A 26954-nucleotide genomic window follows, 5' to 3' on the forward strand; every position below is an offset into this window, starting at 1 on the left:
AACGATTTCCGCATCGATGATCATTTTACTCTAATGTTTTTGATACATTTGTAATATGATGGTTTTGAGACACATGATGTATGGTTTTGATGATTTTAAAATTGAAAAAATTTATCATTATTTTTGGGATGTTACATGGATAGTTGAGATGTCCCTTTTTGTGACAAAAGTTCCGCTGTTCCCGTTTCCTGGGAGAAGCAAAAGAGATATCGAGCTTCTGGTTTCGGAGTTAGAGGTAAACCCTGTGGGGTAGCATATGGTTGCGATCTTTTCACCAGAGTATTTGAGTAGCATGTCTACTGCAAAGTATTTCCTGTACCATGAGAGTCATTAGTGAGGACTGAGATGAAAGAGAACAAGAAAGCACCTTCCTAGGGGAGGCATACTTTTTTAGTAGCAGTTGCATGTGATTGAGAGGAGTATACTGGGGCGGTGGCCCTCGTTGCTTATGTCGTGTATCGGCTGTGAGAGTGAAGTCTCCTATTGCTATGACGATCCACACGATGGGATGTTGGATGAAGCATCGGAGACGAGGTGTGTAATTGTGCATTATTTCCAGATTGAGATTCCGGACTGATTCGGTACAGTTGGAATATCCGGTGGTATGTCGGTCTGAGACATCGAGATGACTAGAGGCAGTCACGTTAGGAGGATTATGGGATTCTGTCTGGGTTACAGGATACTTGGAGTTATTTGATTATTATCTAGAAGAACATCGAGTGTTGTGTGGTACATTCCATGAGCCGGAATTGGTACGTCTGGCGAGCCAGTCTGTGGGGTAGACTGTGGTGTGTCAATTGGTGATGGTTCGTGTAACGCCCGCAAATCCGTGCTAGTCAAATTAGAGGCAATAGGGGTCGAAAACGACTTTTCGACAAAATATTATTTAGAATAAATAATCTTAACCAAGTTGTAGTATATGTCACGAGGTTTCCGTACATATAAAGAACGCCGAAATCCGAGTTATAACGAAGAAGTTATGGCCCGTCGAAGTTTTACGGCAAAACCGGCACGGCACCGGGAAGCGTAAATAGTGAATTTATGATAGAGCGAGATTTAGCCTTAGCGATCTAAACGGAAGTCGTAGAATATGTTAAACTAAGAGCGTCGATAAAAAGAACGCCCAAATCTGACTTCGTATGAAGAAGTTATGATTTTTCGAAGTTTCGGAATAGCAGTGTACAGCCCGAAATTCGAATATTAGATCGAGCGGTTTTTAGCCGACACGACCTAAACGAGAATCGAAGATCTCATTGAGAGTAGCGTAACGAGAAAAAGATGGGCGAAAACGGATGTCGGATGAAGAAGTTATGAGGATTTAACGGACCAATCGTGTCTCGGCCCGTTAATAATATAAAATTTAAAATCGAGCCAAAATTAGCCGACGAAGTCTAAACGAAAGTTGTAGAGTACGTTCCCACCTTCGCGTGGATATAAAGAACGTCGAAAACGGAGATCGTACGCGAAAGTTATGAATTTTTAAAGATGGGCATGCAATTTGCGAAATCTGATGCGAGATAGATGACGTGGCCTCATCGCAGCCGTCCATCGTCGATCAACAGAGCGCCCTTCGGATCTCGCCATGTCGCCTCGCTTCGCTTTACGCCCCGCGTCGGAGTTCGGTACGCCCAGCGTACCCTCGGTCCTTATCTCTTCCGATGTTGCGAGCCAGCTGGTGCGAAGTTGGCACCCTTATCCGAGTTACGCGCCGCGTCCGAGGCTACGCCCCGCGTAGTCCGAGGACCTCCGGCCTATAAATTGAACGCGAGATTTCTCGGATTTTCACACCTTTCTTCACTCTCTCTCTAACTTCTTTCTCTCTCTAAGTGTTCTAAACATCCCTAAGCCCTAGATAAAACCCCTAGCACCCTAGGGAAGCCCCGAGGGTCCCGGAGTCCCGAGAAAAAGGAGTTTTTCGGTTTCGAAACGCTGCTCCAATTAAGTCCCGGTTTTCGATAAAATTCGCTGTAAGTGTGCTACGCTTACGCAATTTTTTATATAGCTTTCAAATAATTATAGGAATGTTATTAGGTCCTTAAAATAATTATTTGGGTTATTATTATGAGTTATATTGAGCGTTATTAACGCTTAATAATAGTCAGACTAATTAATTTGTCGCGGTTATCGTTAAACTAAACCCTAGTGGTATCGGTACTAGGTTTTATCGAAGGAATATCGTTTTGAGAGTATCGAAGCGCTGTCCGAGTGCTGAGTCACCACCTACTCAGGTGAGTGCATAGTTACTATCAGCTTACACATAGATATGAAGTATTTTACGTGCTGTGTGTGTATATTATCTGTATACTTGCTATCTATGTTGGATGAACGTTTTATACATGTTTTCGATGATTCAAACTGTATATGTATTTTATATCTACATAATGTGCGGGGTAAAACACGGGTAGATATAATAGTTGCTGTGTGACAAAATAAAATAATGAGAGGCCTCGTTATAGTTGTTCTTGATGATCTAGTCATCTAGCGGAGTATAGATGACGACCACGGACTATTCTAGACAGTCCAGTGGAACACTAGCAGGCGCGCAACCTGTAGGTGTTTATTCGAACTGTGTGTTTAACCGAACTGTGTGTTTATTCGAACTGTGTGTTTATTCGAACTGTGTGAACTGTGTGCTCACCAGGTATACTCCATCCCAATGATAGTCCTTTGACTAGGTCCCTTGTGTTAGATGTTTTAGGGACGTACTGTGAGGATAACGGGAATGGGTAATTGGGTTGATTGTTTGATGTTTAAAAATAATAATTATATTATTGTGGGTTGAAAACCCTATGTACTCACCAGGTTTCCCAACCTGACCCACTCAGTTTATTTATATCACAGGTGTTGATATGAAGTCACATTACACAGAGAGATTTAAAGAGATGTAGATCACTAGTGTAAATAATTGTAAGTTCTGTTTATGCTTATGTTTCTGTATTAACGATGACATCCCAAACGTTTTAAAATGAAATAAATACGTTTCTTCGAAAATGTTTTAATAACGTATTTACCATGTCTTTCTGGGAACAAATTCCGCAACATTTTTATAAAATGAAGTACTCTGATTTTTATAAAGCATAAACAAACCGGTCTTTTCTGGCCGTGATTTTGGGGATGTCACAGTTGGTATCAGAGCATTAGTTTAAGCGAACTAGGAATATGGATTTATTTCTAGACTTAAACTTAGAATGCTAAGCGATGATTGTAAGGTGTGAGCACTAGATTATTTTAGGAATTATGCCTAAAATGCTTTTATGTGCTAAATACTTGTGCCTGATATGCTGTTAGTTGTTCGGATCTATGGTCTGTTGCCGACCGGATCTAGAAACCTTATGTGTTTAGGATTCTAAACGTACGACTACGATATTAGAACTAGCATATAAACGTTTCGGAGTGATAAGGATGATTTAACCGTCAATCCTAAGTAAAGGCCTAGATTCACCTTATTCGGTGTATAGATCAAGATGGCAAGAACCCGTAGCGGAAACGTGAATGCAAATGGGAACCGAAACCAACCCCCAGTGATTGAGCAAATACCGGTTGTAGTAGCCGCTGCTGAGCCAATAACAATGGCCGGAGTGCAAGCAATTATCCAGACGATGTTGGATCGTCAAATGGAGGAAACTAGACGTTTGCTCCAACAAAATCGAGAGGAAGCCACTATTCAGATCGAACAGCCTGAGTTGAACGAAGGGCATACTGAGGAAGGAGACTACAGTGGAACTGTTGGTCAAGTCAACCCGCCAATAGTTCGAAAAAACAACCAAGATGACAAAGTCGAGAGGAATGGATGCAAGTACAAGGATTTTCTGACTTGCAAGCCATCAACTTTCACTGGAAAGGAGGATCCGATTGGGGTCATGGATTGGATCTCGGAGATGGAGTTAACTTTCATGACGTGCGGTTGCAGAGGAAAACAACAGACCACATTTGCAGTGCGTCAGTTTCGAGGAGGCGCTGTACGTTGGTGGAATACCTTGGGGAAAACTATGAGCCCCAATGAGCCCCTGCAACCGACATGGGCAGAATTTCTGGTGCAGTTCAAACGTAGGTACTGCTCAGCTCAAAACCTGCTTGAGCTAGAGAACCAGTTTCTAACCCTGAAGAAGGGAAGCATGTCAATCGATGAATACACCAACAATTTCACAGAGAAGATGGAGTTCGCCTTACGTCTTGTTCCAGATGAGCTGATGAAAGTCGACAAGTATGCTAAAGGACTTCCATGGGAGTACGCGGTGCCAGTGCGTCAGGCACCTACTCTGGAGGCAGCTATCTGGGCTGCCAAGTCTGTGGAAGATATGATTAAGGGAAGAGCTGCCAACAAGATTGACGTTGGCGAAAAGAGGAAGTTTGAGGAATCTACGAGGCCCAATAAGAAGATCAAGTATGGTTCAAAGGAGTCTAGCGGAGGAGGAAACAAAGTGAAATGGTGCGAGAAGTGCAAGAAGAATCACTTTGGGAAATGTAGCGAAGAAGTGACTTGCTACAAGTGTGGGAAGACCGGACATTACGCCAACGAGTGTAAAAGGGTGTGTTATGAATGCCGTGAAGAAGGGCATGTTGCTAAGGATTGCCCGAAAAAGAAAGAAGCGGCAAAACCAAACATTCCGCCAAAACCGAAGGCAAGAGCATTCCATATGATCCTGGATGAAGCAGATGACAATGCGAGGATTCAGGAATGACGGCTTGCCATCCAAGGATCAAGTTATAAAGTAGCCATAGAATCATATGATGTAGCCTGTTAGAGGCATAGTCTAGGGTGAACTTGAACACCTATGTAATCGTTTCAAGAAATAATATAAAACCTTCGTTTTGTTATCTGATGTGTTGAATGATTGTATGATTTGCTGCATGGTGACTTGGGAAACTGCGAGACAATACTTGGGATGAGTATGAGTAGGTGTGAATGGTAGTAGAGGCCTATACTACCGGAAGCACAGGACTCACACTTGGATCAGGGAAAGTCACAAGGTTACCGAGAAGCTAGAAATTGATTTCGTTTTATTCAAGTATGTCGTTACCATCGTTTCGGTAATGACTAAGAAGATTGTTGATATTCCGACCCTTGTGGTCATATCGAATCGAGTCCGACTACGATGAGTATGTTGTGTGGTTCAGAGAAACAAGTTTGATGTGGCGTCCGACATTAAACCAAACGGTTGAAATTAAAGCGATCAATAGAAGTATCGCACTCGTTGTTAAAGAAGTTGGTAGCTAGAAATGCCTAATGTTAAAGTGTGATTATATCACATTAGAACATGAAGGAAGGCATAGTCTGTTTTAGAATTTAACTCTAAGAGACCTAAGTCTAAGTGTTGCAACATACGATGATAGGTTATTAGAATATGACACATCGATCCATAGTAGTAATAAAAAAAGTCATCTCAAATTCGTATCCAGTAAGGATCGAGATTTTGACTTGAAGATCATAATTTGGAGTCTAGCCTGAGGAAGAGAGCAGGTGCACGATCGAGTACTACATACAGTCAATAAGTCTGAGAGATAGACTTGAAGGAATGTAGAAGTTATAACTATTACCTAGGATGAAGAGACGACGTATGGAGTCATTATACGACCATGTTTCGTTGATGATTCCGGGACGTAATCATCCTAAGGGGGAGATAATTGTAACGCCCGCAAATCCGGGCTAGTCAAATTAGAGGCAATAGGGGTCGAAAACGACTTTTCGACAAAAGATTATTTAGAATAAATAATCTTAACCAAGTTGTAGTATATGTCACGAGGTTTCTGTACATATAAAGAACGCCGAAATCCGAGTTATAACGAAGAAGTTATGGCCCGTCGAAGTTTTACGGCAAAACCGGCACGGCACCGGGAAGCGTAAATAGTGAATTTATGATAGAGCGAGATTTAGCCTTAGCGATCTAAACGGAAGTCGTAGAATATGTTAAACTAAGAGCGTCGATAAAAAGAACGCCCAAATCTGACTTCGTATGAAGAAGTTATGATTTTTCGAAGTTTCGGAATAGCAGTGTACAGCCCGAAATTCGAATATTAGATCGAGCGGTTTTTAGCCGACACGACCTAAACGAGAATCGAAGATCTCATTGAGAGTAGCGTAACGAGAAAAAGATGGGCGAAAACGGATGTCGGATGAAGAAGTTATGAGGATTTAACGGACCAATCGTGTCTCGGCCCGTTAATAATATAAAATTTAAAATCGAGCCAAAATTAGCCGACGAAGTCTAAACGAAAGTTGTAGAGTACGTTCCCACCTTCGCGTGGATATAAAGAACGTCGAAAACGGAGATCGTACGCGAAAGTTATGAATTTTTAAAGATGGGCATGCAATTTGCGAAATCTGATGCGAGATAGATGACGTGGCCTCATCGCAGCCGTCCATCGTCGATCAACAGAGCGCCCTTCGGATCTCGCCATGTCGCCTCGCTTCGCTTTACGCCCCGCGTCGGAGTTCGGTACGCCCAGCGTACCCTCGGTCCTTATCTCTTCCGATGTTGCGAGCCAGCTGGTGCGAAGTTGGCACCCTTATCCGAGTTACGCGCCGCGTCCGAGGCTACGCCCCGCGTAGTTCGAGGACCTCCGGCCTATAAATTGAACGCGAGATTTCTCGGATTTTCACACCTTTCTTCACTCTCTCTCTAACTTCTTTCTCTCTCTAAGTGTTCTAAACATCCCTAAGCCCTAGATAAAACCCCTAGCACCCTAGGGAAGCCCCGAGGGTCCCGGAGTCCCGAGAAAAAGGAGTTTTTCGGTTTCGAAACGCTGCTCCAATTAAGTCCCGGTTTTCGATAAAATTCGCTGTAAGTGTGCTACGCTTACGCAATTTTTTATATAGCTTTCAAATAATTATAGGAATGTTATTAGGTCCTTAAAATAATTATTTGGGTTATTATTATGAGTTATATTGAGCGTTATTAACGCTTAATAATAGTCAGACTAATTAATTTGTCGCGGTTATCGTTAAACTAAACCCTAGTGGTATCGGTACTAGGTTTTATCGAAGGAATATCGTTTTGAGAGTATCGAAGCGCTGTCCGAGTGCTGAGTCACCACCTACTCAGGTGAGTGCATAGTTACTATCAGCTTACACATAGATATGAAGTATTTTACGTGCTGTGTGTGTATATTATCTGTATACTTGCTATCTATGTTGGATGAACGTTTTATACATGTTTTCGATGATTCAAACTGTATATGTATTTTATATCTACATAATGTGCGGGGTAAAACACGGGTAGATATAATAGTTGCTGTGTGACAAAATAAAATAATGAGAGGCCTCGTTATAGTTGTTCTTGATGATCTAGTCATCTAGCGGAGTATAGATGACGACCACGGACTATTCTAGACAGTCCAGTGGAACACTAGCAGGCGCGCAACCTGTAGGTGTTTATTCGAACTGTGTGTTTAACCGAACTGTGTGTTTATTCGAACTGTGTGTTTATTCGAACTGTGTGAACTGTGTGCTCACCAGGTATACTCCATCCCAATGATAGTCCTTTGACTAGGTCCCTTGTGTTAGATGTTTTAGGGACGTACTGTGAGGATAACGGGAATGGGTAATTGGGTTGATTGTTTGATGTTTAAAAATAATAATTATATTATTGTGGGTTGAAAACCCTATGTACTCACCAGGTTTCCCAACCTGACCCACTCAGTTTATTTATATCACAGGTGTTGATATGAAGTCACATTACACAGAGAGATTTAAAGAGATGTAGATCACTAGTGTAAATAATTGTAAGTTCTGTTTATGCTTATGTTTCTGTATTTACGATGACATCCCAAACGTTTTAAAATGAAATAAATACGTTTCTTCGAAAATGTTTTAATAACGTATTTACCATGTCTTTCTGGGAACAAATTCCGCAACATTTTTATAAAATGAAGTACTCTGATTTTTATAAAGCATAAACAAACCGGTCTTTTCTGGCCGTGATTTTGGGGATGTCACAGTTCGAACCCTGAGTGGGGGAGAACTAGGTATTTTATTGAAAGTATTAGAGATTTGTTCGAGTGCAATTAGAGAACTGGCTATGGAGATCTGCGGTACGGACACATGAGACTTGGGTTATATGTGGATGAGGTAAGGTGCAGAGCGAGATAATGCATGTTGTATGAGTTCAGAAGAAGATAAGGTTCGGATTGTCATCAAGGTGTTCTCAATCATTGGCAATTCCTCCATGCTTCAAATTGGGAATGAGGTATTTAGAGATTAAGAGGTGTGCGAGAAGGAGATCCATGGTCATAGCGAGACATTGTGAGAATTGTGAAGGGGTACCGAGGTATCCAAGTATGAGACTCTAAAATTTTGGACTATTTTGAGATTTGAGTTGTGAGATGGCAAGTGGAGTACCAAGTGACTATTGTTCCAGTGGGAGCCCTTCAGCTAGTTGTCACCAAACGAGATTATCCAGGGAGGTGAATTGCAGTAAGAGAAATTGTTGGTCATAACGGTTGTCGTTAGGAGTAGTAATGCTTAACCTGGGTAGGTGTGTACCTATCTATGTTGGACTGTGGAGTATTCGATAGTGAACTCAGTGTGGTGACAACCTGAGGATGAGAATACGGAGTGATAAGAGAGTATCGTGTGACTGCGGAGAGCCGTAGCATACGTGAGTCAGATAGAGAGAGAGCATCATGTGACTGCGGAGAGCCGTAGCATACGCGAGTCAGAGAGATAGTATCATGTGACTGCAGAGAGCCGTAGCATACGTGAGTCAGAGAGAGAGAGAGAGCATGACTGCGGAGAGCCATAGCATACGTGAGTCAGAGAAAGAGTATCGTGTGACTGCGGAGAGCCGTAGCATACGTGAGTCAGAGAGAGAGTATCGTGTGATTGTAGAGAGCGGTAGCATACGCGAGTCAGAGATAAGGTATTGTGTGACCGTAGAGAACCATAGCATACAAGAGAGAAAGAGAGAGAGAGTATTGTAAGACTTAGAGGAGCCGTAGCATTCATGAATCAGAGAGAGAGAGAGAGAGATAGAGAGTATTGTAAGACTGTGGGGGAGCCATAACGTTAATGAGCCAGCGAGAGAGATAGAGAGAGAATATCGCAAGACTGCGAGGGGTCGTAGCATTCGCAAGGTAATGAGAGAGTGACCTAGGACTACGGGGAGTCGTAGCCCTTGTTAGACAGTGAGAGAGAGTATTGTAAAACTGCAGGGAGCCGCAACCTTACTAGTTAGGGTGTGATGCAGAATAGTTCTTCGGCCTGGGTAGCCTTACCAGAGGAGTCTGTGAGAACCTGGTGACCGAACCAAGGGTGAGACTGGGATCTCGGTAGTGGTCAAAAACCGTTGTGTTTTGAGTTAAAGAGGGGCTGTCGCAAATCGGACGGATCAAGGTGTAATGCATGCGTATAATTGTGGAACATGGGTCATGAGTTGAGTGCTAGATTGGGACGATTGGTTCCATTTTTTTGTCGGACCAAACTCTGGTGGGTGAGTTTGGTTCTATCTGTGTGGAGGACGAGCAGTTTGGGATTTCGGGTGGATCTCATTCTGGGAGAGAAGTGTTTTCGTCTGATGTCTTGGATTTGAGTGAGCTAATACGTTGGTTTGGGAAGGACCACGAGACACATGGAACTAGTAAGTAGTAGACGACAAAGATCGAAAGTGAGGCGACTTCAGGAGGGGATTGTAGTGTTCGCTTGAGGGAAGGAGGACTTCATAACTTCGCGTGTCACATGAGGGGCTGAGATACCTAGTGTGAAAGGGGGTTATAAAGAATATCTGGTTGGACGAGCAGTGAGTAGCCCTTGGAGGTCCAACTGTCGGGTCGGGAGTTGACTAGGTGTTCAGTGTCGGAAAGGAGCATTGAAAGGAACTGGGGCTTATGATTATGGGCATTTGAGGATCATTCCTTTAGAAGAGTTCTGATAGTTGCTCAGGCGGTGGGTCCTTGGTAGGACATGACCTTTCCGTTCCTTTTGAGTTACGACTGGGGTCAACTAGAGAAACATAATTGGTAGGGTGTTCCTAGAGTTTGTTATTCGACGAGCGAGTAACATGATGATATCTTGCGAGGGTGGTTCGGCAGGGAGATGGACCACTAGAGTTTTCAAGTTCTGAAAAGACGGAATGAGTACCACAGTGGCAGGAGGGTTTGTCCATTTTCGGGATTGGGAGTTCTTATTGGGTTCAATCGATGTGTTGATCAGGTTCGATTTCGAGGTCGAAATCAAATTCAAGTGGGGGAGAATTGTAACATCATGTTCTGGATCGTCTGTGATTTAGGGATTCGTGGGCTGTAAACCGGGCATGAGGAAGTCTCAGGGCTGCGACGAGTTGAGGCGTAGGGCTTCTCGTCACCTTTCTGTAGATATGAGGTTCATGGGAAAAGACTTATAACAAGGGAGCTATGACAGTTTGAAGATTGGGAAAGATAAGTCCTTTAATTGAAAAAGGTGGCAGCGGAGTACACTGGGCGTACGTGTGTGTACGCTTAGCGTACTCATGTGTGTGGCTTTTAAGCGGAGCCACCTAATACGCTGGGCATACCAGAGGGTACGCTGGGGGTACTAGGCATATAAGGAAACCCTAAATAAGGGGGTGCCCCTATAAAAAGAATGAGATGGCCTCATTCCTAGCCACCATTCTCAGTCAACAAACCCTCCAAAACCCTAAACCTTCGTTCATAGAGCTTGTAAGTGCATTTGAGAGCCTTTGAGTGACTTTGTGTGTTCTTGGAGTGAAGAAGAACCTTTAGAGAAGAAGGAGTGAGAGTCCAGGCCCTTGGATCTGAGCATATCTGTGTTGGGAGCTTCATATTGAGGTATAAATCTTCAAGCTTTCTCACTCTTTTGATTTGTGCATTATAGTAGAGTATTTTAGGGTTTTTATCCCAATAGTTTGAGACTTGATGAGATATTGAGCTCCAGAGACTATGATCAACTCTTTTGAGTTCAATTAGTGGTGTAGTGTCATAAAAATCAAGCCTTGGTCGTTGGAATCAACCCATGCAAGAGAAATGAGCTTGTTGAGATGAGAGAATGTGTTTAGTGTGTTTATGACCATATCAGCCATGCAAAGGCTCAAAGTCACTGACTTTATGGAGTAAGAGCTATTAGGAAGTCCAGATCTGAGAAATAAGCTAAGGTCTTAACGGGTTAAGACCAAGAGAATGGGCTAAGCAAAACTGGGCGTACGCCCAACGTAATTCCAGCACGCCCTGCGTACTGGGTTGGTGTCCCCGATCAGATTCGTGCCTGCTAGAGTACGATGAGCGTACCAAGGGAGGTACGCCCCGCGTAACCTCACTGTGAGCTTTTTGGGCTGAATTTTATAATAGGCCTTGAGGGTTGGGCCTGGATCTTTGGGCTTGTGTGTTAGAGACTTTGAGCAGAGAAATATTATATTATGCCTTGGGCACTTGTGTTGGGCTTGTCACTTGGACTTGAGAGTTGGGCCTCGGGAGAGCCCAATCATTATCGGGCCTTGGTGGGCCCAACAAGGTTTAGGTTATTAATGGGCTAGTTAGTGGACTACCTTTACACCTAAAGAGTAAGGATTTGGACATAGATCTTAATGGAGTAATTGTGGATTTTGATCCAGCGTTAGAGACTGGTTCAACAACAACATCTATATGAGCTGTTCATCATCCGAGGTGAGTCTTCTCACTATACTTTACCTAGAGTGGTAACTTTTGTGTGACCGGAGGGTCTTATGTGCTTATATTGAGTATTGTGATATCCTGCATTATGTCTTTGTGATTTATGCTGTGTATATTTCTGAGCTTACTGAGTTACGACCGGAGGGTCTATCTGAGTAAGGACCGGAGGGTCTGCCTGAGTTGTGGGACTGGAGGGTCCCACTGAGACACAATGACCGGAGGGTCTTATTGATCTATAGCCATGAGAGGCTAATGACATATGTGTGGTATTTTAGGGAATTCAATAAGCTTCGTGTTTACCATGTTATGTGTTTTAGGTTCTTTTCAGGATCACAGGAAGGCGCCGACTTGATTGTACACACCAGAGAAAGAGTTATGCTTTGAGGATAGAGGGGATGTGAGTCAGCAACTCAGTGAATGTAATTTGTGAACTGTGAAGAGTGATGACGAAGATGAAGACGTGATTGTTACAGAGTACAGACGAGAAATTACGAATTTAATAGAAAGGGGACTAGAAGTCGACATGAAGGTTGAAGTCGTATGCGTGAAGTGAGATTGAGGGCGGAAAGTAGGAAACCCTAAATTGGATAATCTATTTTCTATACATATTTTATATTAAATATATATTTTTTATATCAATATACAAACGGGGCCCCCGTGGGAGTACGGGACGGAAATGCCCACTCCCGACCCCGATCTCGAAAATAAACGGGGTTTAATCCCGCTCCCGCTCCCAATTTTTTTAAATTACTCTCGTACGGTATCGGTATCCCATGGGAACGGGGTCCCACGGGGGTTTTTGACATCCCTAACTCAACCCTACAACTGTCGGACTCAGACAATAATTGCGCAATATGACCAAATTAGTTTTTTAAAGATTATTTAAGATTTGCAGCATGTGACTTAACGTATTCATTTAGTAGTTAATTCACACCCGAAAGAGTTCTACAAAGCACAAAGCAAGCAACATTCGAGCATAAAACTCCATAGGGAATAAGGCATCAAAATTTAGGCAAATTTATCATGCAATTCTTGAGGATCCCTACCCTAAAACTAGCATGCAATTCTATCATAATCATCATAAGCAAATAACAGTGTGGGTATCTTGAGGTAAACTTCCTTGTTCCGACTGATCGTACACATCTCATAATTCCTTAGTTACTTTTGAAAATAATTTGAAAACTGTTACAGATCCTTAGTTTGAGTCTGGATTCACACGAATGTTCATCCAATTCTATCAAACCAGGGCTCTAATACAAACTAGTAACATCCCGAAAATCAAGGTAAGATTTTTCATTTTTCAAAACCAAACCACAAACCAGAAATGTTTACAAACTTAGTTTCCAAAAGTCAAAATCACAAATCAGAGTATCCCAAAATCAAATCTCATAAAACTAGAGGATGTGCACGATAAAGCCTTCGCCTTGCCCTGATCATTCGAAGTACCTGAAACATAAAACTAAAACTGTAAGTTAAAGCTTAGTGAGTTCCCTCAAAATACCACCACACAACATAACATATACAATCATGCATGTTGGGTCCAATCAATCGTCAGTTTCGAATACCCTCGGGTCCACAACCATCGGGCTAGATTACCCCCGATCCAATTAGTCATCGCACTAGATTACCTATCTACAATAGGTCCAATCAGTCATCGGACTGGAATAGCATTAGGTCCAAAGCCATCGTACTGGATTACCCCCAAGCCCACAACATGAGTCTGGCTTGCATTCCGATCCCACAACTCATGTCTTGATTGCTCCCAGGTTTGTTAGCCTCCGCACAGAGCAGTTTTGCCTCAACCTAACTACATTATGTCGATATATGCAACATATAAGACATATAACAACAAACAGATACTCATGCAGATCTTAACAGATCGCTATAGGATAGCAACACCCTAAACCAGGATACACAATCTACTGGACCGACATTAGTGCCATCGACCGACAAGTATAGTGAGGAAACTCACCTCACAATCCGAAAGATAGCAGAAAATAATGTTGCTCCAACGCCAACTCTACTGGTCACCTATACAACAAACAATGACCTAGTCTCAAACTAGTGCTTAAAATACCCAAAATACCCCTAGGTCAAAATTAGTCAAACCACAAGTCAAAGGTCAAAGTTAACAAGTAAAAAAGTCAAAGGAAAGTCAATCTAGTTGAGTACGCCCTGCGTACTCAACTACTACATTGGGCGTAGTCGCATCTCGTCCAAAACCACGAGACTCTAACCTACTATGCGCAACTTACCTATTGGTACACCAAACGTACTCCGTATGAATCCAAAACTTCATATTAAGAACTTATTCCTTAAAGACCTCTCGTCCAAACTCAAATCTAGATCCATAACATCATTCTCAGTAATAAAGTTTCCACCTTTATGACTTTCCATGGATAGACAAGGCCCAAAAGCTAAAACCCTAACTTAATAATCCATTAAGACATCATGGCTCTTACATGGAAGGGATATAAGGACCAAGATCTCATTTTTATAGTTCTTAATAGCTCCATAATGGATAAAGTTTCCAACTTTATCCATCAGGATGGTCCAAACAACCAAGATCCAATCTTTAAGTTTCAAAGGGACCAAAAGTGCATCTTTCTCAGCTTAATCTATTAACTCCAAGTCTGCAACATACTTTACCTAGAGTGGTAACTTTTGTGTGACCGAAGGGTCTTATGTGCTTATATTGAGTATTGTGATATCCTGCATTATGTCTTTGTGATTTATGCTGTATATGTTAGTCCCTAAAATGTCTGTGTATCAATCAGATCCGTTTGATGGTGCGGAATCCCAATCAAATGGATGATGTCAGATCAAATAGAAGAGAATGAGAAGAATAAGATGATGAATCTTGTATGTATTGATATGATTGAAGTTTTGGATACAAGATTCACACACAGTAACACACACTTTCTTTTCTCTCTCTAGAACACACCTTAGAATACACACACTTAAGCTCCTTGTCCCGTACACTCTCTTCTGTTCATCAATCTATTCCTCACACCCCTCACCCCTATATATATATATATATATATATATATATATATATATATATATATATATATATATATATACACGGGAAACATGGGCCGTAAATGGGTTTACGGTCGTAAATGGGTTTATGGCCATAAACAGCCATTGGGCCGTAAATATAACTGCAAAAAATATATTACACGACAAAAACTATTAATGCCTAGAAAAGTAAAGTATAAACCATATTTTTGACACAACAATCTCTCCCTTGGTTTATAATTTTCTTTTCTTAATTGGCCCAGCAAGCTCCCCCTAAAAGTAGCTGACTTTTCTTATCAATCTTCATCGAGAGTTTAGCTTCAGCATTAATCTTCAAATTCTTCACAGCATCAGGATGAACATAAGAATCTTCCATTAATGACTTCATCTTGAGAAGTTTGGGCATTTTCTTCAAAATTATGGCATTGAACGCACATTGGGTGAGGAGGCTTGATGAAAAGATTCTTGAAAGATAGCGCTTTCAGCTTGAGAATCTTCAGAGAGAACAAATTTTATGGATCACTTCAGCAGGTTTAAGATAGCAGCAGATTGATTGATGAGGCTTCAATGCAATCCGTCACATAATCTTCAATTGCAACTTCACCTTGCTTCTGGGGTTGAAACATTGAATGTCGAAAGAATAATCTTCATTTCTTGCTCCTTCGAATGAGAATTCTTCGATGATCACGGATGAAACATTGGCTCAGAAATCTTCGACACAAACTCCATGAGTTTCATCTTCACCTGAATTCACTATTCAAGACAAAACAAAACTAAAAGAAAAATTTAGCACACAATATTTTTGGATTTTTCATATTTTTTGAAAAATAAATAAAACATAAATAACACTATTTTTGGATTTTTAATTTTCTGATTTTTGTTTGGTTTCTAAAATTTTTAATTCTCCCCTAATATTTAAATTAGAAGAAACTATGAACAAATTTAACAAAAATAAAATGATATCTAACTTTAAGAGTGATTTGGGATCAAAGTTTTTAGACAACCTTTATCCGTTCATCAGTACCTCTCCCTTCATGAATAGATCTGGTCAATCGCCAGTATTGTGGTCCACTTAAACACGAGAGATTGTGACAAAATTAGGACATACTATAAGTGACAAGACAATGTGATCCTAAGTTCCTAGATAATATTCCTTAAGGACCATTCAGCCGACGACGACCAAAGATATTGTTGTCCACCTAAATTGAGCAGCGAGATCTACAGACAACCTAGTGATTGTTCAATTTTAAATGTACTAGAACATGTTTCCCGCTTCCTGACATACCCCAATAATCAGGAGCTTCTAAAGTACTCCTTACTTTAGGTGAGCAGACAATTATTATGAGAGAAGTCAGATTTAGAATGCATATGCTATACACCCAGGTTGGATATCTTCCAATCTCGCAGAGGGTGAAACATATGACTAACCAGATTTAGAGGGATTGAGAAGTAGAATGGTGCATATGTTGTGTACCAGGTCGGATGTATTTCAATAACGCAAAGGAGACAACATATGACTAACAAACATGAAGAATTGCATAGATAGAAGATGCAGAGAAATAGAATTGCATATGTTATAGTCCAGGACGGATCTCTCGATCACGCAAAGGAAGCAACATATGACTAACAGACAGATAGAGAGAAAAAAAAATTCTACAGGCCTAATTTATTGGAATTCCCCAGTAGCCCCATCAATACCGGAATTAAGGACAAAATCCGTACATCGAGGAAGAGTTAATCCACGGTTCCAGATACAGGTTCTTTTAATGTGACCAGTAGATTCCCATATTTATCTCCCTGCTCAACCTATCCAAGCATCGTATTGTCAGGCTAAACGGATTTAACTAGGTCAAAATTTGTCAAGTGTATGAATTCATTAAGTTTAACTCTGCCTAGTCAAGTCCTTTTAGAATCTTTCGTGCCTACCGGCGAATCAAACATAGAGCATAGACAATTTAATTTTGGGTACGTTATGCAGACTCAGATTGCCTGTTATCACTTGATAATATCACTTCCCAGTACTATATCTACAAGTAAAATTGTAAGCGACAATATTTTTGATTTTTCTGAATTTTTTAATGTTTTTGGATTTTTTAAACTTTTATAATTTTTGTTTTGTTTTTATTTCTCCCCCTAAATTTGTGCATAGGAGATAAACGAAAGTAAATTCGCAATTTAAACTATCCTAAAACAAAAATTTGTCTTTGAAGCGAATCAGAGTAAGATAAACTCAGGAGTATAGAGAAGAAAACGCAAACCGTAATTCACCGAGTGAATTTGCATCTAAAAGATCTGAGAACAGCACGCATAATCTCAGAACATATCTGAAAATTCTTCATGTCATTAAGCACTAACCCGATTTGTGATCTCTTCCTTTCTTCCTTTCCCGCAAAAGGACACATACTCTCAAACAATGTTCTGAGTGTTGTACAGTTGAAAGATGTCCCCTACCATGTGCCTGGAATAGCCAATACCAACAAACCGAAGTCTGATGATATGCCTCCATAGCTGCTCCGACACAGAGCGTGATTAGTTGGTCTTTGGATCCCAATCGATTTTGAAACTGGGTCGACCTTTGTCATCTTTGCAAGATACATTCTCCCACGACATGTCCTGTTTATCACAAACAGAAGATGTAGAAATATTAGAGTCATTAGTTGATTTGGGAGATTGAGCTTTCGGAACCCATTTGTAGTTGGGTTTAACCCATTTCTTTTTCGATCTGATGGGTGGCTCAGTACTTTCTTTTGATCTTGATGTCGGCTGTTGAGATGACTTTGACCTAACCGGTCTTTGTTTCACTGGAGCATCTCTTGGATTGGGCTTCTTGGCCGACATTCCCTTCTTGCCCTTGGGAATTGGATTCCTAGCCTTCTGCACGTTCCATTCATCATTGTCTGAACGTGACCTTGAGGGGTTTCTTTTGGAGTATCTCCCTCTTGGCGCGTTTAGCCACCCTTGTGCATAGTAAGGAACATATGCGTAATTAGGACAATTTCTAGCAATGTGTCTAGGTGTTCCATAGTGAAAACATGTCTTTTTCTTCACTGTGAAGTTGTTTCTTCCTGCCCCTGGTGGCATATCCTTGCCTTGTCTCTTGTTGTTCCCACATGCACACCTGTAACAAGCACTCTGTTGCGCTGGAATTGGTGGCTTGTATTTCTCAACAGCGGGTTGATCAGAAGCAGCTGAGTTCGAAGCAACAGATTCAGAGTTCAAGGAGAAGTTGGTTTGTTCAATGGTGTTCTCCTTGTTCTCATCCTCTGCTACTTTACCTGCACATGAAGTAGATGAGCTAGAAACAGAAACATCAGAATTACCAAACAGTTCATCAAACATATCAAAGAAATTAAATTCAACAGTAGTAGATGTGGAAGCATCACACGAAACATTCTTAGTTTTAACATCAGAAACAAAAACTTTTTCATTTGAAACAAAAATATCAGAATCAGAAACAGAAACAGATTCTCCAACTTCACGCTTTGCCTGATCTAAGGGTTGATCTGCAGGGGAAGTAGAAACGTCAGTACTTTCAACATTAATAAATCCCCCTGAAATGAAACCAGATGGCTTGCCATAAACCATGAATGGTTCGTTGGCAATCTCATCTTTGGATAGGGGTTGCTACTGATATGTATGATTATAAGGAGGAGGTACACTATCGTATCCTAAACCCTTTTGTTGGTTTCGTTTGAACTGCATGCAATGATCAATCATGTTGGCAACTACCTCGCTTGATCCATCAAATTTTCTAAAATTAAAATTTGCAGTATCAAATTGTCTCTTTAATGTATCAAGCTCAGTAGTTAACTCATCATTCAGTCTTTTGATATAATCATAATTTCACATTTTTCACTGTATTCTTGCTGAATTCTCTTAAAGTCCTTTATTTTTGTTTCTAATTGGGCCTTTAGAGGTTTCTGTCCTTTCCTGAGTTGATAACCTTCATATCTCAGGTCCTCAACTTCTCTTTTTAATAAATCAATTTGTTCCCGAAGAAATTTAATCGTAGTTTTACAAGATGGAGTACATGAAACTTCATTGACTGGAACGTTTGAAGAACTCATCATTTTTTTTAATAATATGCCTTTGAATAAAAACTCAAAAGTCAACCTCAAAAGTCAAATTTAAAAAGTCAAACTTAAAAGTCAAACCGAAAAGCTAAATTTGAAAATTTAAAAGTGAAACGAAAAAGTCAAAGGTCAAGTTTTAAAAGTCAAAGTCAAAATTTTAAATAAAAAGTCAAAAATTAAACACTAAAATTTTTGGTTGAAATTGGAATTTAAAATGAAAAGAAATTGAATTTTTGGGCTAAAAGTGTCAATTTACGAAAAGTAAAGTATAAACCAATTGTAAGTCCCTAATCTGCGTGTGTATCAATCAGATCCATTTGATGGTGCGGAATCTCAATCAAATGGATGATGTCAGATCAAATAGAAGAGAAAGAGAAGAAGAAGATGATGAATCTATGTATGAATTGATTAGAATGAAGATCCAGATACAATAGATTCACACACACTAATACACACTTGTTCTTCTCTCTAGTTTTTCTCTCTAGAACACCTTCAAATACACACACATAAGCTCCTTGTCGTTATCAATCAGATCCATTTGATGGTGCAGAATCTCAATCAAACGGATGATGTCAGATCAAATAGAAGAGAAGGAGAAGAATAAGATGATGAATCTTGTATGTATTGATATGAATGAAGTTTCGGATACAAGATTCACACACTAACACACACTCTCTTTTCTCTTTCTAGAACACACCTTAGAATACACACACTTAAGCTCCTTGTTACGTACACTCTCTTCTGTTCATCAATCTATTCCTCACACCCCTCACCCCTATATATATACACGGGAAACATGGGCCGTAAATGGGTTTACGGCCGTAAACACCCATTGGGCCGTAAATACAACTGCATAAATATATTACATGACCAAAAACTATTAATGCCTAAAGTATAAACCATATTTTTGACCCAACAATCTCCCCTTGGTTTATAGCTTTATTTTCTTCATTGACCCAACAAGCTCCCCCTAAAAAGTAGCTGACTTTTCTTGCCAATCTTCTTCGAGAGCTTGGCTTCAGCATTAATCTTCAAATTCTTCACAGCATCAGGATGAACATATGAATCTTCCATGAATGACTTCATCTTGAGCAGTTTGGGCATTTTCTTCAAAATTATGGCATTGAACGCACATTGGGTGAGGCGGCTTGATGAAAAGATTCTTGAAAGATAGCGCTTTCAGCTTGAGAATCTTCAGAGAGAACAAATTTTATGGATCACTTCAGCAGGTTTAAGATAACAACAGATTGATTGAGAAGGCTTCAATGCAATCCGTCACATAATCTTCAATTGCAACTTCACCTTGCTTCTGTGTTGAAAGATTGAATGTCGAAAGAATAATCCTTCGATGAAATGGGGTCCGAGGAGTACTCTTTTCTGGGATTGATCGAAATGACCCCTTTAGTTATTTTGTCGTTATAAAAATTGTACAAAAGTTGACTTTTTACATAAACTATCAATTTTTAGATTAATTTTACTTAAACATAATAAAAATTTATAAAACTTTTAAAATACTTTGAAGAGAAATTATGTTACATCAAATAAAAAAGTATGATAAATCTTTCTAATTAAAAGTTATAGGCAGTTAGATTTTGAAAATTTTGTCTTTGACTGAGAACATATTTTTATATTTAAATGAATGATTTCATGATAAAAATTTAACTATTTTACCATTTTGAACTATTTTCTTCAAAAACATCAAATAACAATGACGTAATTTTTTTTCCAACAACTATATCATGGCCGACGGAATAATTTGGCTAATGTTCGTATCAATATCTTGGGATGTTATGTGGATGCTATTTTTTGAACAATTATGAAACTTAATTACCCTAATAAGTCATTTTTCCTTTCGATGAAATGGGGTCTGGGGAGTACTCTTTTATGGGATTGATCGAAGACCCCTTTAGTTATTTTTGTCGTTATATAAATTGTACAAAAGTTGACTTTTTACATAAACTTTCAATTTTTAGATTAATTTTACTTAACATAATAAAAAATTATAAAACTTTTAAAATACTTTGAAGAGAAATTATGTTACATCAAATAAAAAAGTATGATAAATCTTTCTAATTAAAAGTTATGTGCAGTTAGATTTTGAAAAATTTGTCTTTGTCCGAGAACATATTTTTATATTTAAATGAATGCTTTTCATGATAAAAATTTAACTATTTTACCATTTTGAACTATTTTCTTCAAAAACATCAAATAACAATGACGTAATTTTTGTTTTCCAACAACTATATCATTGCCGACGTAATAATTTGGCTAATGTTCGTATCAATATCTTGGGAAAATGATTTATTAAGGTAATTAACTTTTAGGTATGTTCACATCTGGGAAACTACCTTTTTGGAAGTGTTCACATATGACCATTATGTTCTGCTGTAGCAGGTTACATCCTAGATGTGAACACTTTCAACAAATTCGTTACCTAGATGTATACAAAAAAAATAGTTACCCAAATATGAACAAAACAAAAAGTAAGAGTAAATTACACAAATGGTCCCTGTGGTTTGGGGGAATTTATGTTTTTGCTCCCTAACTTATTTTCTTAGCTCGGATGGTCCCTAGTGTTTATTTTTGTTGCGCGTTTGGTCCTCGTCTTACCTTAAAAGACTATTGTGCCTTTATTAATTTATTTTTTAATTAATTTTCTTATTTATGTATTTTTTTTATATATTTAAAAAAATTAATAGACCCCACATATCTGTATCTCCTCACCGTAAACCTGAAACCACATTTGAGAAATTTAATTTGGGTCTCACCGGTCACCATCCCATCTCTTATCATCGTCAACTTCTATTTTTTTCCATCTTTAGTGACGTCGACGTCTTCACCATCCTTTTTTTGGTCCTTCAACTCTGGCGAACCAACACCATAACCCACTGTCTCTTCATCTTTAGTAGGTTGTGGTGTTGATTCGACGGAGTTGAATGACCGAAAAAAGAAGGGATGGTGAAGACGTCGATATCACTAAATATGAAAAATAAATAGAAGTTGAGGAGGATAAGAGATGTGATGGTGAGGAGATACATATATGTGGGGTCTATTAATTTTTTTTAAATATATAAAGAATAAATACATAAATAAGAAAACTAATTAAAAATAAATTAATTAATAAGGGCACAATTGTATTTTTAGGTAAGACATGAACCAAGTAATAAGGGCACAATAGTCTTTTTAGGTAAGGTAGCGACCAAACGTGCAACAAAAATAAATAGTATGTACCATCCGAGTTAAAAAAATAAGTTAGGGACCAAAAACACAAATTTCCCGAAACCACAAGAACCATTTGTGTAATTTACTCTTACTTCTGGTTTTGTTCATATTTGGATAATTTTTTTTTATACAGATCTAGGTAACGAACTTGTTAAAAGTGTTCACATTTATGATTTAACCTGCTACAGCAGGTCATAATGGTCATATATGAATACTTCCAACAAGTTTGTTACCTAGATGTATACAAAAAAAGATAATTACACAGATGTAAATATACAGAAAAATTAATTACCTTGATAAGTCATTTTCCCTAATATCTTCTTGACTAGCTACATTTTAGGACCAAAACCACAATCAATCCACAATAAAAGAATTATAATTACAATCCATCTAAAAAAAATTACTAACCAATTACCATTTTTACTCTATAATTTAATACTCAAATTATCGATTAGTGGGAGAAATAAGTCATAACATCGAGACAGATTGTATTCGCATTCTAAGGGGGTGTTTGGTATTTGGAAAATGGGATTGTTTTTCCAAATACCAAACACCTAGAGAGACTTGTGCAAGATTTAGGGTTATTTGGGCAAATCGCGTTTCCTGCAAAATCGAGTCAAGAGCTCTGTGCTAAACATAGGGTTACTTGGGCAAATCAGTTTAAGAGTTGGAGCTAGCTGTGGTTTCTAAATCGAGTTAAAGGTTTGGCAAATCAGTTTAAGAGTTGAGCTTATACACACTGCGGTTTCGAAATCGAGTTCTAGGTATCGTACTATACATTTCGTTTTGGAGATACTGTTATGCTGAACCTTGTTCTTTTTGCCTTGAAACTTCATTTTTTATACTTTCGACGCTGATTAATAGTTAGTTTGTATCGATTGTTTGAAAAACGGAGTTGCAGAAGTGTTTATTTATTTATTTAAAATTGATTGTAACTTATTTGCTAATTGCTATCCGTTACTGTTGTTTACATCCCTTATAAGCAAGATTATAAACAAGCATAACATTTAGTAACATTTCAGTGATAGAGAAACATTTTAGTGATTAGAAGTTTGGTTGCATATGCTAGACATTAAGTAACATTTATGTACATTATTTACTTATTAGCCCAAAAGTTCTGCATATGGCGGACTCAAAACCACTTGCTAGATAATAACAATGTTTAAGACAAAATACCAACTCTTTTTAAATAAATAGTAGCATGAGTTTGTTTTCTAATCAATTTGAACAAAACTCCAAGTGGTTCAATTCTGGTAAACTTTACTATGTTAGTTGAAACTCTTAGGGGGTGTTTGGTTTTAGGGGGTTTGGATTTTGAAGGATTTGAATTTGAAATCCACTCAAATACCATGTTTGGTTAAAAAGAAGATAGCGTTCCATATGATTTGTTTACAAAATATCAACTCTTCATACAAGTAATTTTTTTTCTCTCCATGAAACATGTTCGGTTTCAACCTAGTGCTGAAATGGTCTCAATCTTCCTTTTTCATTTTTGACATTATTGGGTTAAAGAAAACAAATGTAAGCCCATAAATCAAAAATATTACACCTGTGAAGCATTTCTATAGGTTCAGAATAACATATATCATTCATTGGTTTTATGTTCATAAAAGAATTGCTATGAACTGAATTTTAAGAAATAACCAACAGCAAGAGCAATAATCAAAAGCTTACTGTATTGAATAGAAGGTGTAAAAGCTGCACTTTAATCCACAAAACTTTACTAATCCAATATCCTCCACAATTCAATAGAAGGTGTAAAAGTTGCACTTTATTTATTTTCATAGCAGTTAGTAAAACATTAGTAATTGTTTTCTGATAGACCCTGATACATTTTTGCATAAGAATCAGATTTCATTGATAATCAAGCTATGAAACAGATAAAAGATATTAGGGTTTTTCCATTCATTCGAGTGGAATGGACTCTCCAAGAAGAACAATCTTCAATTCATAATAATTCTTAGCAATCAAAACAAAAACCTCCATGGGGTACTCTTTACGTCAACATTATTCACAGGGATTGTTCATCGTTATTTAGGGTATGGAGATGGTGAACAACACTGATCAAATCACTCGGCTGGAGACGGACTTGGCTAAACTCCGCCGGTATCTTTTAATTTAGGATAGGTTTATCTATTAACACTTATATATATATATATATATATATATATATATATATATATATATATATATATATATATATATATATATATATATAGGGTTTTGAAATGACTTTTTGATTAAGATGGAATAAGAATTATAGAGTTTTGCTCTGTTTTGAGAGAATCCCTTAGTCTCGAATAACAGGTCTTATCAAAGCTCTTCTCCCAATGGAGAGCTCCAGGTATTTGGGGTCAATGATCCACAAGGGTAGTGGAGGTAAATATTACACATCCTATAAAGGCAGGTTGCCTGAGCAAGAAGGACCACAAGAGAGATGGTAGTAGCAACAAGAGAGATAGTAGTAACAAAAATGAGTATGTTGAGGTGGACTTGTGGCACGACTCTGCTAACTAGGACACCAAATGTAGCTATAAGAAATGCATTGAGTGTGACACAAATCACTAAAAAATTGAGAGAATGAAGACTTAGGTGGTATGAACAAAAGGAGGCCCCTATCTGCAACGGTAAGGAGGGTGAAGCCAATGGTTGTTCAATGTAGGAGGAGGAGAGGACATCTGAGAAGGAAGTGAGATGATAGTATATGGCCATATATGGAGGAGCTTGCTCTTTCTGAGGACATGACCTCAAAAAGGAGGGTTAAATATTAGGGTTTTTGAGTAACTTCTCCCTTTGTATATGTGTCGCGGGGTTTGGTTTTTTGCTGTTAGTATTTGCTCCTTTTTATGTGTTACTTCTCTCCCAAACTATCTTTTCCCTTGTTAGCATCTTTTGCAGGTTTCCTGGAGCTTCCATCGATTCTATGACTTTTTAAGTGTTTTTGTCTCAATGCTCAATTTCACCCACCTCCCCAATATCCCATCCAAATGGAATTTGGATTCCATGGTTTGACGTCATTGCTGCATTTGAATTGTAGATATAATAAGTATCATCAGGTCGAAATCCATACGAGGTTTGAAGCAAAATTAAGTAAAATTATGCTGATATAAAAGTTCCTCAAATCCCTAATTATCCAAGCATAAGATACATATTAGCTTCCCTCTTTTCATTAACATTATACGTGTTGTGTTCAAGGGTGGACTGTGCTATCCCTAAAAAAAAAATCCTGAGTACAGTAAAAATTAATAAAAAAAGGTTTAGTTTATAATACTTAGCCCACTTAGCCCAATGTTTATACTTCAAAAAGCTAAAAGTCCAATTAACGTCCAAATGACTTTGTGAACTGTGAGCTCATTCAAAATACCATGTTGGAAATAGTGGAGGATTGGTTTCATAAAGAAATGAAAAAACAAAATCGCTAGAAGCTTGGAACACAACTTCGTTGTTATCATTGGACGTGGACGACTGGAATAGAGAAAGAAAAATATCAATTGTGAATCACCTGTTGTTGCGGTTTTGACTATAGCGGAAGAAATAGAGGTAGAAGGAAGAAATCGTTGGGAGTTTAGAAATCACAGACTCCAAAATCGAGATCATGAAACAAATAAGTTTCCTATATGCTTGTTATGTACCCTAATTTTAATAATAATAAATTACCATGCATGTAACTTTGAACTTTGGAGCTGTGGTCTTGATTAGAGGTGTGACTTTGAACTTTTGAGCTGCGATTTTAATTTTGAGTAGTGATTTTGATTTTAATTATAAGCTTGTAGAGTAATTAATTTGTGAAGCTCTTCAGGTTTGAATCGACAAGATTAAATTAAAATCTAAAATCACTTCTTCAAATTAAAATTGTAGTTCAAAAGTTTAAGGTCGCTCTTCTAATCAAGAGGGTAAAATCACAACTCAAAAATTCAAAGTTGAATGCTTGATAATTTGTGATTATTAAAATTAGGGTTCCTAACAGTCATATAGGAAACTTACATGTTTCATGATTTCAATTTTAAAGGCTGCAATTTTTAACCTTCCAACAATTTTGTCCTTCTACTTTTTGTTCTTCCACTGTAGACAACACCGCAAAAGTTCATGCCATTCACTGTTGATGTTTTTATTTCTCTATTCCAGCCGTCCAGGTCCCGCGGTAGCAGCGAGTTCTGTTCTAAGCTTCTAGCAATTTTGCTTTTTTCGATTTTTGATGAAATCGGTCCTCCCGCTCTTTCCGATGTTGCATTTGAGTGAGCCCACAAAATCCACATTTGGACGTTAATTGGGCTTTTAGCCTTTTGAAGTTTAAACATTAGGCTAAGTAGTGGCACCTTAAACTAATCTTTTAAAAAAAAAAAAATTACAGTATGCACGATTTTTTGAGGGGAGCACAGTCTACCCGTGTATGATTGTCTTCCGAATTCTTGATCACTTGATCCATGGTTTGTGCTCTCAAGGAAGAACATGTAATGTAATCCTAGAAAGATTTGTGATGAGGTGAAGGCCAAAGGTTTTGTTCCAAGTAGTAAATCGTATAACCCGCTTGTGAATTCTTTAACACTTGAGGGTGAAGTAGATGAAGCTGTGAGTTACTTGAGGGAGATGATTGGAAATCAAAGGTCGGCTGCATTACCTATTTCACTATGCTTCATTAGTTTTCCACACAGCAGAGGTGTGGAGATGCGGTAAATTTGCTAAAGGAATTGCAAGACAAAAGCTTGGTGGATCCAACTACTTACAGGAAGCTTCAACATCAACTTCAACTCAATTATAGAAATTTATATGATTCAGGAATTCATAAATTTTGTTATTGGTTATATTTTGTGCCATCTTTTTGTTTATCAATGATATATAGTTGCATTCTCACTACCATACTGTTATCATAATTAAAAATTAAAGCGAACAAGTTTTTTAAAGAAAATGATATTGCTAGTGAAGCAAGAGTGCGTTTGACGGATAAAAGACGTAAATACCTTGTCAACCCCCACCCCCCACACACATACACATACAGTATAGTTATGTTGATGCGGATTCCAAGGTCATATATGATCTGGA

General features: G+C 38.5%; 1 long non-coding RNA gene across 1 annotated transcript; it reads left to right on the forward strand.

Moving 5' to 3' along the window:
• The first annotated feature begins 22214 nt into the window (after positions 1-22214).
• Positions 22215-26768, forward strand: LOC122197256 (uncharacterized). The gene is made up of 2 exons (XR_008231365.1): positions 22215-22678; positions 23953-26768. It is a non-coding gene; the product is annotated as an uncharacterized LOC122197256 (long non-coding RNA).
• The last annotated feature ends 186 nt before the right edge of the window (positions 26769-26954 follow it).

The sequence above is a fragment of the Lactuca sativa genome, chromosome 4 (genome assembly GCF_002870075.4).
Source record: "Lactuca sativa cultivar Salinas chromosome 4, Lsat_Salinas_v11, whole genome shotgun sequence".
Lineage (NCBI taxonomy): Eukaryota > Viridiplantae > Streptophyta > Magnoliopsida > Asterales > Asteraceae > Lactuca > Lactuca sativa.